The sequence below is a fragment of the Thalassophryne amazonica genome, chromosome 4 (assembly GCF_902500255.1).
Source record: "Thalassophryne amazonica chromosome 4, fThaAma1.1, whole genome shotgun sequence".
Lineage (NCBI taxonomy): Eukaryota > Metazoa > Chordata > Actinopteri > Batrachoidiformes > Batrachoididae > Thalassophryne > Thalassophryne amazonica.
Genome location: NC_047106.1, coordinates 19,172,948 through 19,188,336, shown reverse-complemented (window position 1 = coordinate 19,188,336; position 15,389 = coordinate 19,172,948). Strand labels below are relative to the sequence as shown.

The following is a 15,389-nucleotide window of genomic DNA, read 5'->3' as shown; positions in this document are numbered from 1 at the left end:
GTGGGTTGAAAGTTAACTCTGTTTACTCCGAGTCATCTGTGACAATGGAGTTTTCGGATATAAGACAGTATACAGTAAAACTCACATATAATGGATTCAGGTGGACCAGCAAACTTTGTCTGTTATAATCAAAATCCGTTATATGTATAAAACTAACAAAATCTGTTATACATATAAAACGACAAAATCTGTTATATGTATAAAACGGACAAAATGTGTTATACATATAAATCGGACAAAATGTGTTATTCTGTACGTATAAAAAGGATAAAATCTGTTATATGTATGTAATGGATTAGTTACAGTCAGGAGGTGCCGAACAATCTACGGGGAATCCTGAATCTGGACCTGCTTCATTTAATGACCGGGTCAAAACTCTGAAAAAAGTGAAAGCCTGCCTTAAATAAGCACCAGTGTAACAGTTTATCTTCTCTCCTTTTTAACTACCCCCCCGGGATTTAGATGTCCTAGGATATCTTACCCCCACCCTGGATATCTTACACCCACCCCGACCCCACAATATCCAGAATATGTTTGTCAGTATGTTTATTTGTTTGTAATCGCTGCATTTTTCACCTCAACTCGCTGTGCAGCACACAGTTTACATCGCACTCTTGCAACTTCACATACAGTAGTGTTCAGAATAATAGTAGTGCTATGTGACTAAAAAGATGAATCCAGGTTTTGAGTATATTTCTTATTGTTACATGGGAAACAAGGTACCAGTAGATTCAGTAGATTTTCACAAATCCAACAAGACCAAGTATTCATGATATGCACACTCTTAAGGCTATGAAATTGGGGTATTAGTAAAAAAAAAAGTAGAAAAGGGGGTGTTCACAATAATAGTAGTGTGGCATTCAGTCAGTGAGTTCATCAATTTTGTGGAACAAACAGGAATCAGGTGTCCCCTATTTAAGGATGAAGCCAACACCTGTTTAACATACGTTTCTCTTTCAATGCCTGAGGAAAATGGGCCGTTCAAGGCATTGTTCAGAAGAACAGCGTAGTTTGATTAAAAAGTTGATTGGAGAGGGGAAAACGTATACGCAGGTGCAAAAAATTATAGGCTGTTCATCTACAATGATCTCCAATGCTTAAAAATGGACAAAAAAACCAGAGACGCGTGGAAGAAAATGGAAAACAACCATCAAAATGGATAGAAGAATAACCAGAATGGCAAAGGCTCACCCATTGATCAGCTCCAGGATGATCAAAGACAGTCTGGAGTTACCTGTAAGTGCTGTGACAGAAGACGCCTGTGTGAAGTTAATTTATTTGCAAGAACTGCCCGCAAAGTCCCTCTGTTAAATAAAACAGTCCAGCGTTTGCATCCTGTCACACCCGTTTTCCAGTCTTGATACAAAGTCCCTCTGTTAAATAAAAGACATGCAGAAGAGGTTACAATTTGCCAAAAAAACACATCAACTGACCTAAAGAGAAATGGAGGAATATTTTTTGGACTGATGAGAGTAAAATTGTTCTTTTTGGGTCCAAGGGCCACAGACAGTTTGTGAGATGACCCCTAAACTCTGAATTCAAGCCACAGTTCACAGTGAAGACAGTGAAGCATGGTGGTGCAAGCATCATGGTATGGGCATGTTTCTCCTACTATGGTGTTGGGCCTATATATCGCATACCAGGTATCATGGATCAGTTTGGATATGTCAAAATACTTGAAGAGGTCATGTTGCCTTATGCTGAAGAGAACATGCCCTTGAAATGGGTGTTTCAACAAGACAATGACCCCAAGCACACTAGTAAACGAGCAAAATCTTGGTTCCAAACCAACAAAATTAATGCCTCGCAGATGTGAAGAAATCATGAAAAACTGTGGTTATACAACTAAATACTAGTTTAGTGATTCACAGGATTGCTAAAAAAGCAGTTCGAACATAATAGTTTTGAGTTTGTAGCTTCAACAGCTGATGCTACTATTATTGTGAACACCCCCTTTTCTACTTTTTTTTTTACTAATAGCCCAGTTTCATAGCCTTAAGAGTGTGCATATCATGAATGCTTGGTCTTGTTGGATTTGTGAGAATCTACTGAATCTACTGGTACCTTGTTTCCCATGTAACAATAAGAAATATACTCAAAACCTGGATTAATCTTTTTAGTCACATAGCACTACTATTATTCTGAACACTACTGTATAGCAGCCCTAGTAAGGTACCTTTCAGTACACAAAAGGATCAAGCTCAAGGTCAAAGGTCAAGGTCACAGGAAGGTCAAACACTAAATTCAACTAAACAACTTTCTTGGTAGCAATTTTTGAAATTTTGCCTCCATATTTGCCATGAACACAGTCACGGGCCTTGCCAATTACCTGGGATAAGCGATTGACCTTGACCTTCAGGGTTTCGCTTGAGGTCAAATGTCACCTAAATTAGGTCAAACGTCAGATTACAGTAAAACATGTTGTGTAATACACCAAATTAATAATATTTTTTTATTACATTAGTACTAGCAGAATATAGTCATATGATTACAAATAGATAAAACTTTATAAGTAAAATGTTCATTACAGCAAACTATTGTTGTCATACTGGGTGTTGAAAAAGTAACATAAATGTGTTGTTTGCTGATTATTATACTGTCAGTATAATGAGAAGTAAATTTATTTTTGCAGGGTAGAGAAGAATCTGCTCCAGGGATGTCGTTCTTTTGAATACATTTGATCTTCGCTTATTGTGGGCTCACTTGCCGTGTAGTTCAACACCATTTGGGACTCTAAGATTTGACTAATTCTTCATGCTACTAAAACTTGAAACCACTTTTCTGTAATATTTAGTGGATAAAATATAGCAAAAGATAAAAAATAGAAGAATAAAAAGTTCTTTAAAAACACATTTAAAATGTTTGAAAAGGGTGTAAAATGTGTGAAAGAATGGAAAGTTCTTTAAAAACATGTTTAAATGTTTACAAAGGCTGTAAAATGAGTAAATGCATAGAAAGTTCCTTAAAAACACACAAATACTTTTAAAATGTGTTTAAGATGTGTAAATGATTAACCCTCTGGGGCCGACGCCGTCATATACGATGGCTAAGACCAAGGTTTACTAAATTATTATATTGGTCTCCATGCACCCTGCGCCATTATGCCCAGCGATCAGTGAAGCAGATGGAGAGCCTCTGATGACAATCTTTCTCCTAGAAGATGCAGCTGAACCACTGAATGTCAAGAAAGAGCCAGTAAAACTCAAAGTATCTACAATAACATCAAAAACAAAGGTTGTGCCCAGCCTAAAGATGAAAGGTCTACAAGTAAGAGGTATCATGTCTGAAACTAAAATCAAGCTCCCAACAACTTACACAAGGGACTATATACCATCAAATAGATCCAATATACCCACAAATAAAACAGCAGAGTCCTGGCCTCACTTGAAGCATCTGACAAATGAAATGTCTCCTGAGCTTGATTGCGAAGTAGGACTGTTAATTGGTTACAACTGCCCTCAGGCCTTACTTCCCAGAGACATAATAAGTGGGGATGAAGACCAGCCTTTTGTGCAAAAGACAGCGTTACATTGGAGCATTGCTGGCTACAACAAATCCAACATTGACTATGAAGATGAACTAGGTGTAAGCCACCGTATCATCACAAGACAAGTCATGCCAGTCACCAAGTCCTATGTTAAACTAAAGTCTGAAGTCCACTTTGCTTGCAGAACACAAGTGAAAGAAATGATAACTCTAATTGACATCATCAAGGTCTTTGAGTCAGATTTCACTGAGAGTAAGAGGGAAGATGTTCCTTTGTCACAAGATGATATCATGTTTTTGACAAAGTTGAAAGAAGGCATTAAACAAAAGCCAAATGGGCACTTTGAGATGCCACTGCCTTTCAGAGAAGAGGCCATGTTTACCCAGTAATCTAGCATGTGCAAAACATTGACTCAAATGCCTAGAGAAACGACTGAGAAAGGATAAACTATACTGAAATGATTATGTAACTTGCATGAGAGACATGATAGCAAGAGGTGATGCTGAAGGCGTTCCGGAGAAAGAGATCAGCAATCAGCTGATCTCAGGCGTCAGTACAGGTGAGTCACAGTTCAGTTTCTTCCTCATTATCTCAGAATGTTATTACTGCTACATTGGAATCTGATCATTGTTCCGGGGTTGTGCATGTCTTTGTGGATTCTGGCTCAGACGCCAATTTAATGCTACCCTCTCTTGCCAAGTCCCTGCACCTTAAGTTGTTTCACGTCAGTCGCCCTCTGGTGGTCAGGGCAGTGGACGGCCATGAATTAGGACACATTACCCATAAAACTCAGCCTGTCCGTCTCACAATAAACAGCAACCATGTTTAAACCATTAGCTTCCATGTGTTTGATCAAATGGCTCACTCGGTGATCTTAGGGCATCCCTGGCTGCAACAACACAGCCCCAATTTTGATTGGTCTAAGGGCATGATTGATTAAGGAATGGGGTTCCTCTTGTTCTGAGAAATGTTTAATTAAATGTGAATCCCAGCCACAACTTGTTTTTCCGGACCTCCAGGAGGTTCCTCTCTGCTATCATGATCTAGCGCCCATGTTTAGCAAAGCGAGAGCTAAATCTCTCCCGCCTCACCCTCCTTATGATTGTGCTATAGACTTATTGCCCGGAACCAGTCCACCTCATGGTAAATTGTATTCACTGTCCATCCCAGAACGTGCCGCCATGCGGGAGTATATCCAGGAATCACTCAACGCCGGCCTGATACGACCGTGTTCCTCACCAGCTGGGGCAGGATTCTTCTTTGTTGAAAAGAAGGACAAGACCCTACGTCTGTGTATTGATTATCGGGGTTTGAATGAAATAACAGTTAAGAACCGCTACCCACTGCCACTGATGTCATCTGCCTTTGAATCGTTAGAGGGGTCCAAAATTTTTACCAAGCTAGATTTACGAAACGCCTACCATTTAGTCAGGATTAAACAAGGGGATGAGTGGAAGACTGCCTTCAATACCCCCACTGGCCACTATGAGTATCTCGTGATGCCTTTTGGGCTTACAAATGCGCCAGCAGTGTTCCAGACCCTTGTTAATGATGTATTGCCCGAATACCTTAACAGGTTTGTTTTTGTTTATTTGGACGATATTCTGATTTTCTCGCCAGACCTTGAAACCCACACTCGACACGTGTGAACCGTATTACAGACCCTCCTACAAAATGATCTTTATGTCAAGGCGGAGAAATGCGAATTTCATAAATCAACAATTTCCTTCCTTGGCTTTGTTATTTCCGAGGGAAGGATCCAGATGGACCCCGACAAGGTGGCAGCAGTGTGGGATTCGGCGGTGGCCAGCAGCCGGAAAGAGGTTCAGAGGTTTTTAGGATTTGCGAACTTCTACCGTAAATTCATTCGTAACTTTAGCTCGGTTGCCGCACCCCTTTACAATGTGACCTCCTCTCTCCGGGCATTTAAATAGACCCCGGAGTGTGATGAGGCCTTCAGGGTTCTAAAGCAGTGGTTCACAGCCGCCCCCATATTACTCCTTCCTGACCCGGCGCGGCAGTTTGTGGTGGAGGTCGATGCTTCTGATATTGGTGTGGGTGCCATCTTGTCACAAATGAGTCCTACAGACAGTCAGCTGCATCCATGCGCCTATCTGTCCTGTAAGTTGTCTCCGGCGGAGTGCAACTACAGCATCGGCGACCGCGAATTGCTGGCGGTCAAAGTGGCCTTGGAGGAGTGGCGACATTGGCTCAAGGGGGCACAAGTACAATTTCTCGTGTATACCGACCACAAGAACCTGGCCTATTTACGCATGGCAAAACGCCTGAACACTCGTCAAGCTCGGTGGGCAATTTTCTTTAGTAGGTTCAATTTCGTCCTTACTTATCGACCCGGGACTAAGAACGGCAAACTGGATGCGTTATCCAGACAATTCAATGGCCCTGACCTTCCTGCAGAACCTGGTTGTATCCTCCCGGCTTCTTGTTTTGTTTCAGCCCTTACATGGGACATCGAATCACGGGTTAGAAACGCTCATGGTAATGATGTTAGTCCAGCGGGTTGTCCGGCAGGGAAGCTTTTCGTTTCAGTCGCACTAAGAGGGGAAGTTATTGAATGGGGTCACAGTAGCCGGTTTTCCTGCCACCCTGGTATAAAGAAGACCTTGTATATAGTACAACAGCGATTTTGGTGGCCACGGATGGTTGCAGACATTACGGAGTTTGTTAACGCCTGTCACGTATGTGCCATGTATAAGACCTCCACTCGTCCTCCCGCTGGTTCATTATATCCACTGTCTATTTCTCGGCAACCCTGGACTCATATCTCACTTGATTTTGTCACCGGTATTCCACCCTAAAAAGGTCATACTGTGATTTTAACTGTTGTAGACGGCCTCTCGAAGATGTGTCATTTTGTGCCTTTGTTGAAACTGCCCACAGCTAAAGAACTTGCCGAAATAATGCTTACACATGTCTTTCGTCTCCATGGCTTTCCGCAGGATATTGTCTCTGACCGGGGTCCGCAGTTTATGTATGGATTTTGGAGGGAGTTCTGCCGTCTCCTCGGGGCTGCCTCCAGCCTTACATCCGGGTACCATCCCCAGGCAAACTGTCAGTCTGAATGGTTTAATCAAGAGTTGGAAAAGGGTCTCAGAATTCTATGTTCTCAGCATCCGTCTACCTGGTCCTCACAGATTCCTTGGATAGAACTAACCCACAACAGTTTACCGTCGGCGTCTTCCGGGTTTTCTCCTTTTCATGTGGTTTACGGTCATCAACCTTCTCTCTTCTCTTCCTCTATCCTTCGTTCCTCTGTTTCATCTGCCCTTCATCTAATTGTCAGGTGCCGACGGTCCTGGAGCGGGCTCGTCGGGCCCTGGGTCGCTCTTCGGCCCTTTATAAGGTGGCTGCTGACTGTAAACGGTCGGTTGCCCCGACTTACTCGGTGGGACAGAAGGTTTGGCTGTCCACACGTCACTTGCCACTCCGTGGGGTCACGCACAAGCTGGCTCCCAGGTTCGCTGGTCCCTTTCCCGTTTCGAAGATCATAAATCCTGTTTCTGTCTGTCTTCAGTTGCCTCCGTCTATGCGTGTTCATCCCTCATTTCATGTTAGTCACGTCAAGCCGGTGAAGTCTAGCCCTCTGTGCCCTCCGGCCGTTCCCCTGCCTCCCGCCCGGTTTGTGGGCGGGGGGCTGGTGTTTTCTGTGCGGTGGCTTCTGGCTTCGCGTCGCCGGGGTCGGGCTTTTCAGTATCTGGTTGATTGGGAGGGGTATGGTCCCGAGGAGCGGTTGTGGATCCCTTCCCGTTTTATCCTGGAGCCCGGTCTCATGCAGGATTTTCACGTTGCCCATCCTGCTGCTCTGGGGCCATCTGGGGCCGGCCTTTGTGGGGGGGGGGTACTGTCAGGATGTGAGGTTCTGCCTGGTTGTGTTTTCATGCTTTTGCTATGTTTGCTTCGCTGTAGTGTTATTCTCTTGTCTGGGTTTTTCCTTGCTTGGGTTTTACTGTCCCTGTCTCTTGGTGGTGGGTGTTTCCCTCTCCCTGGCCACACCCGCATTCTGGTTTGTTCCACACACACTTGCTCACAATCTACACTTCATCACTTGGGTGTATTTAAGATCCTCTTTTTGTTCTGTTACCTCACCAGATTGATGCGCTCTATGCCTTCTCTCCAGCCTTTTTGTCTTGTTCTTGACCTGCTTGCTTCCCGTGTGCTTTGACCTCTTGCTTGTATTTTTGACCATGCACCTGCCTGATGTTTTTGCTCTTGTTCACTTTGTTGGATTGCCTGCCCGTGTACCAGACCCTGCTTTTTGCCCAAGTAAACTGTTTTTGTCTACCAAGCCTTGAGTTCGAGTCCAGCATTTGCATCCTGTCACACCCGTTTTCCAGTCTTGATACAAAGTCCCTCTGTTAAATAAAAGACGTGCAGAAGAGGTTACAATTTGCCAAAAAAAACACATCAACTGGCCTAAAGAGAAATGGAGGAATATTTTGTGGACTGATGAGAGTAAAAGTGTTCTTTTTGGGTCCAAGGACTGCAGACAGTTTGTGAGACAACCCCCAAACTCTGAATTCAAGCCACAGTTCACAGTGAAGACAGTGAAGCATGGTGGTGCAAGCATCATGATATGGGCATGTTTCTCCTACTATGGTGTTGGGCCTATATATCGCATACCAGGTATCATGGATCAGTTTGGATATGTCAAAATACTTGAAGAGGTCATGTTGCCTTATGCTGAAGAGCACATGCCCTTGAAATGGGTGTTTCAACAAGACAATGACCCCAAGCACACTAATAAACGAGCAAAATCTTGGTTCCAAACCAACAAAATTAATGCCTCGCAGATGTGAAGAAATCATGAAAAACTGTGGTTATACAACTAAATACTAGTTTAGTGATTCACAGGATTGCTAAAAAAGCAGTTTGAACATAATAGTTTTGAGTTTGTAGCGTCAATAGCAGATGCTACTATTATTGTGAACACCCCCTTTTCTACTTTTTTTTACTAACAGCCCAATTTCATAGCCTTAAGAGTGTGCATATCATGAATGCTTGGTCTTGTTGGATTTGTGAGAATCTACTGAATCTACTGCTACTTTGTTTCCCATCTAACAATAAGAAATATACTCAAAACCTGGATTAATCTTTTTAGTCACATAGCACTACTATTATTCTGAACACTACTGTTTAAATGTTAAAAAAAAAATAGATGTTTAAAATATAGCAAAAGATAAAAAATAGAAGAATAAAAAGTTCTTTAAAAACACATTTAAAATGTTTGAAAAGGGTGTAAAATGTGTGAAAGAATGGAAAGTTCTTTAAAAACATGTTTAAATGTTTACAAAGGCTGTAAAATGAGTAAATGCATAGAAAGTTCCTTAAAAACACACAAATACTTTTAAAATGTGTTTAAGATGTGTAAATGATTAACCCTCTGGGGCCGACGCCGTCATATATGATGGCTAAGACCAAGGTTTACTAAATTATTATATTGGTCTCCATGCACCCTGCGCCATTATGCCCAGCGATCAGTGAAGCAGATGGAGAGCCTCTGATGACAATCTCACGTGCTCAAACAAAGAGTGTGTAACTATCAGGATTGCTCCACTAGGTTGCATTTGAATGTTACTGGATAACTCTGTTGCTTTCTCGACGTGAAGCACTGTTTACCATATCAATGGACAACAAAACGCATAGACCATTTTGTATATATTGTTCAAAATGTGCATTTGTGTTTATTGTTTGAACCTTTTTGTTGTACAGTCTTTCACACAAGACCTCAAATTACCTTTATAAAGTGTCAAAACAGTTGTTTATTATAGTTTGCTGTGCTGTTGTGCTGTGAAGTTGCAGCTACACAAGAAGTCATTAAAATAATGAATACTCAACACCAATATGATGAGGAAATTCTAAGACTTGAGACGGAAGATCAGAAGTTACAGGCTGAAAGAGATGCTTCAGAAAAGGAAAATGAAGCAGAGAAGGGAAGGAAAAGGGCTCAGTTCATGTCAGAAAGTGTTGACTTAAAAATGAAGCTGATCAAGAAAAGGAAAAAGGTGGAGCAGTTGGAGGAACTAAGAAAGCATAATGTGGCTCAAGCCAGATTGCAAGGTTATTCAGAAGCTGATTGCAATGATGAACAACTGTTAGCCCCTTTCCCTCCAAAAGGTGACACCATCTATTCCTCCCAACCAAAAGCTCAAGCCTCTCTCCATCCACCTCAAGCACTCAACCCTTTAAATCCACCCTTCTGTTCTGCTCAACAAGTATCCCTTTCCCAAGCTCCTCTAACCCAACAAACTTCACCCACTCTAGTCCGCCATCCATATCCAGATGACATCATCCCAGTTTCCACCTACCAAGTCATGTTTCCTCAAGCTCCTGTAAGTCATCGAGAGAACACCATGCAGTCACCTCATTTGCAACAAATGGCAACCAACCAAGTTCCTACCACTCATTCAGCCCCATTCAGGGGAGTTGGATGCAGGTCGGCACAGCAGACAGGGGGGCAGTGTGAGTGGCCCGCTGCAGCACTTACCGAGCCCGCAGACTCAGTAAGCGCATCAGAGGCAGTGAGAGCAATCGCGGTGATGCCGACCGGTGCCGCGGCCAGCCCGCCTGATAAAGACGCAGAACACAATGCGCTGTTAAAAAAAAAAAAAGAAGAAGAGCATGCAAAATTGCACTAAAAAAAATCTGCGAAACTGCGAGGCCGCGAAAGGGAGTTACGTTCTAAAACTAACCGGCGATAGGCGAAACCCGCGAAGCAGTCAGCGTTATTTTTTACAATTATTATAGATGTTTTAAGGCTGTAAAACCCCTCACTACACACTTTATACACTTTTCTCAAACAGGCATTAACATTTTCTCACTTTTCTCTCCTGTGTAAACACTCAAAGTTCAAACCTTAGTAGAAAAAAATAAATAGAACGTTTTCCTATAAATAATTATGATGGTTTTTAGAACTAGCAAATTTAATTTTAATGATCAACCTACGAGGTTGGACATGTAAGAAATTATTAATAGTGACTCATCAGTATTTCACAGTTCCTCTGACCACGCCTCTTCGTCGTGGCGCCGCTCCGCTGTCCCAATTGGAAGATTACTCGGTGGTATGAAAAATATTACCCGTCCGCGAAAAGGGTGTATTGCTATTTATTCTTTAGTGTTTTATCCAATCATATTGGTGTATCATTTATAGGTATATGATAATATTTAATATCTCAAAAACCATAGCAGCAGAAACAAAGCATGAAAAAAGTAGACCAGTTTGGTTCATTTTGGAGCAAGCTGGGGTATGGTGACCGCTGAATGACCTAAAAAATAATCTTTAATATCTCCAAAACCATAGCAGAACAACTGAAAATTTTAACAGCACAAATGTGCACAAACAAAGCACTAACCACTCAATGTGTTTGCTTGGATATATATTTTTTTTTTATGTGGGTGGGGGGTCAGCTTCACTGAGCGCAGAAAAAGCTGGTGTCAAACAACATAAGTTGAGACTTGTACAAAATTTCATTAGCAACACCATACTCAGAACAAATATCCACTAGCCTTTGAATGCCCTTCACACAAGGAGCAAAAACAACAAGATCATCAGCATACATTAAGTGATTTAGAATTATATCTCTACAGCAACAGCCAGCTGGCACTATGGTAACACAAATACTCAAATTGTTCATATTGAATAACAAAGGTGAGAGGATTCTAACATATTTAAGGAATAATATAAACTAATTTATAAATAAACTGTCTTAATTAGACAGGCAAACATGACAAGAAATACAATATTAAAATAAATATTTAATCCACTCATTCATTCATCTTCAACAGCTTTTCCGGGTTCGGGTCATGGGGGAAACAGCTCCAGCAGGGAACCCCAGACTTCCCTTTCCTGTGCCACATTGGCCACCTCTGACTGGGGGATCCCGAGACGTTCCCAAGCCAGTGTGAAGATATAATCTCTCCACCTAGTCCTGGGTCTCCTCCCAGATGGACGTGCCTGGAACACCTCCCTATGGAGGCACACAGGAGGCATCCTTATCAGATGCCCGAACCACCTGAGCTGGCTCCTTTCAACGTGAAGGAGCAGTGGCTCTACTCCGAGCTCCCCACGGATGAACAAACTTCCACATAATTTCAATAAACTTAAAATTCAAATGTTATTATAGCAACTGAAGTCTACCCAGAAAATCATGTGATGACGCCATCATGCTCGACCAGTTGCAGCATGTTCCAGGCAAATAACCAAAGTAAGGCCTCTTCCGGTCACAGACAAATCCACTGCCAAATCTAAAACGCTGCTTTTTTTATATTTAGGCTCTCTGGTATAAACTAGTGCAGATTTGAGAACTCTGAATACAATATTTTTTTTATCTGGACCCATTGCAATGTGATCCAAAATTGGGGACAACAACAAAAAAACACAAAGACTATGCTTTTAAACATCTTTAGTCTCTAATACAGTCACATTTGATCTGGACTCAGTCCACCAGGGGCAGATTTGGGAGGGACCCTTTCACGGACCAAAAAAAAAAAAAAAAAAAAGAAAAAAACACCAAATGCTGTTTCTGTACTCTCTATTCAACCAGTGATTCAGCTCCATACATTTGTACCAGACCATGTTTCAGCAAGGTATAACAAGGATGTTCACTTTTTTTTAACCAAAGACATTTCAAATGTTCTCTGTTACTTGTCATCATAACATCATAGTATCACAATAAATAAATAAAAAGAAGTTGTATAGTATCTTTTCTCGATAGTGTATTTTGTGGTGAAATATGTAGGAAATGCCACCTAAAAATTAAAAATTTTCTTTCTTGGTTGTGTCTGACTCTTCACAAATCCAGCCCCCCCCCCCCCCCCCCTTACAATATACTGGATCTGCCCCTGTTCAGTGCAGTCCATAAGTATGTGTGTGTTAATTTTATTCACAAATAAAATATTTTTTTTTTCACAAATCTAAAATTTAAAAAAAGCGTTAAAAAAATGATCAGATGGATTTGGCAGCGCAGTAAACCTGTGAATTGACCCTTTAATTTTTTTTTTTTAAACAAATAAAATAACATTTTCACACATCTGAAAGTGCTTTTTAGATCAATGTGCGTAAAGTTGTGGCAAATGTCTCATCGTAGATTTTCCATAAGTTGCCTCTTAAGTGCCGCCTGGTGCTGAAGGCAGTGAAGTTAGACTGAAATTCGATATTCAGACATTCACCGTAACAGTATATCCTCGCCGAATGACTGAAGATCGAATATCGAACAGCTGGTTTCTAACAGAAGATTTCAGCTCGCCAACAACGGAACTTGAATTTAAGGGAAGGAACCGGTTCCGAGACTTTGCCTGACTTTCTGCGTTTAATCTAAACTGGTCGGTTTGTGTTTGCTGTACTTTATTATTATGTTTTAGAAAAGATCATTTGGATATTAAAGTTCGACGTAAGAAAACAAAACAGCAAACCAGAGAAGCTCAACTGTTTACCAACAGAAATGCAACAACTTCCAACACACACACACACACACACACACACACACACACACACACACACACACACACACACACACACACACACACACTTTATGCACCAGCACGCTCGTTAGAAATATTCAGACATTCGGCGAGGATACCGTTAAATAAATCGTCGTTCACGCAGTCAGTGAAAACCGAACAACCCGTACATGACATGAAAGAAGTAAACTTAAGTTTCACAGCTCTTACTTTAGATAGTTTCGCGTTTGTTTCGAAGTGCAGAGGGAAAAATGATCGAGACGCACAGAAAACACCAACAACTGCGAACAGAAGCGGTCGCTGATTTAGGGACCATCGAGCAATTACACGTCAACTAAAAACGTGGAATCTTGACAACGTCTCATGTCTTGTATGAACCTAACTAAACTTAATGTCATTAAGTTGCCTGGCTTTGGATGAAAATAAAAAAAATATATATATAAAAATAATTGACCAAGGATCAAAGAAGTTTTTTTTTTCTTTGAGGTTGTGAACCCTCATTTTGCATCGACCTAATGTGATGAACTTACTCATTGTGCCTCATCGTGGTCCTCCATCCCACAATAAAAAAACACAGACTGCTCAGATCTTCTGTTAATATCGATGTATTCAACACACACTGTTGTAGTATGTTCAGATTAATACAGTTTGCATTGCAGAGTACACTCATTAAATGGTTTAATATTTCTTAGGTAACATGTATGACTGACAATGCTGAGCAAAAAAAAGGAAGCACGCCAGATTCTCTGACAAGGGAAGTGGCCATGTCCAGTCTCAACTTGTCCACTGCAGTCTGTAAGGTGTCAAGATTTGTTCCAATGACAAAATGACAACAAAAGCTCTTCTCTCTCCCTCTCCCTGTAAAAGTTTTCTCTGCAAACCGGAGACAACTTTGAGAAGCAGAATGACGTAGTTATTTAAAGTACAATAAAACAAAGTAGGGAAAAAACAATTCAACGAGAATCGTCATGCTTTGTTTTTTTTTTGTTTGTTTTTTTTGGTTTGATATCTTGGATATGAAGAATAACCAAATGCATCTCTGGCAAGAAACATATTAATTGTTATTATTAAAAACATATGAACTCAGCCACATGGGGTGTGCAGCCAGTACATTCTGAGTGCCGGTCCCAAGCTTGGATAAATGAGGAGGGTTGCGTCAGGAAGGGCATCCAGCGTAAAACAAGCCAACCCAACTATGCAGACTAAGAATCGAATTTCCAAACCGGATCGGTCGAGGCCTAGGTTAACAACGTCCACCACCAGTGCTGTTGCCCAACAGGGTGCCGGTGGAAATTGGGCTACTACTGGGTGAAGACGATGATGAAGAGGAGGAGAACGTTTCCACAAACAGTGGGAGAAGAAGAAAACTAGAAGGGTGGAAATGAGAGTGGGGACTTTGAATGTTGGTAGTGTGACTGGTAAAGGGAGAGAGCTGGCTGATATGATGGAGAGGAGAAAGGTAGACCTATTGTGTGTGCAAGAGACCAAGTGGAAGGGAAGTAAGAGCAGGAGCATCGGCGGTGGGTACAAGTTGTTGTACCATGGTGAGGACAAGAAGAGAAATGGTGTTGGGGTCATTTTAAATGAAAAGTATGTTAAAAGTGTGTTGGAGGTTAAGAGAGTGTCTGACAGGGTGATGAGTGTGAAGTTGGAAATTGAGGGGGTGATGATGAATATCATCAGAGCATATGTCCCACAGGTAGGTTGTGAGATGAAGGAGAAAGAAGATTTCTGGAGTGTGTTAGATGAGGTGGTGGAGAGTGTGCCCAAGCATGAAAGAGTGGTGATAGGAGCGGACTTCAGTGGGCATGTTGGTGAAGGGAACAGAGGTGATGAGGAAGTAATGGGTAGATATGGTATTAAGGATAGGAATGGGGAAGGACAGATGGTAGTTGATTTTGCAAAAAGGATGGAAATGGCTGTGGTGAATGGCTACTTTAAGAAAAGGGAGGTGCAAAGGGTAACGTATAAGAGTGGAGGAAGGAGCACACAGGTGGACTACATTCTTTATAGGAGATGCAAGCTAAAAGAAATCAGAGACTGTAAGGTGGTGGCCGGAGAGAGTGTCATTAGACAGCATAGGATGGTTATTTATAGGATGACTTTAGAGGTAAAGAAGAAGAAGAGAGTGAGAGCTCAACAAAGGATCAGATGGTGGAAGGTGAAGGAGGAAGACTGTTGTGCAAAATTTAGTGAGCAGGTGAGAGAAGCACTGGTTGGAGGGGAAGCAATTTTGGACAACTGGAACAGTACTGCAGATGTGGTAAGGGAGACAGCTAGGACAGTACTGGGTATGACATCTGGACAGTGGAAGGGAGACAAGGAGACTTGGTGGTGGACTGAAGAGGTCCAGGAAATCATAAGGCGAAAGAGGTTGGTGAAAAAGTTTTGGGATAGTCGAAGAGATAAAGAAAGTAGAAAAGAG

General features: G+C 41.8%; 1 protein-coding gene across 2 annotated transcripts in view; it reads right to left on the bottom strand.

Annotated features, from left to right (window-relative positions):
• Positions 1 to 13,260, bottom strand: part of LOC117509465 (multidrug and toxin extrusion protein 1-like) — a 52,393-nt gene extending 39,133 nt beyond the window's left edge. For both annotated transcript variants that reach the window (XM_034169166.1, XM_034169168.1), the window contains exon 1: positions 13,175 to 13,260. The gene's annotated coding sequence lies outside the window, so the exon portion shown is untranslated. The remainder of the gene's footprint in view (positions 1 to 13,174) is intronic.
• Between the last annotated feature and the right edge of the window lie 2,129 nt (positions 13,261 to 15,389).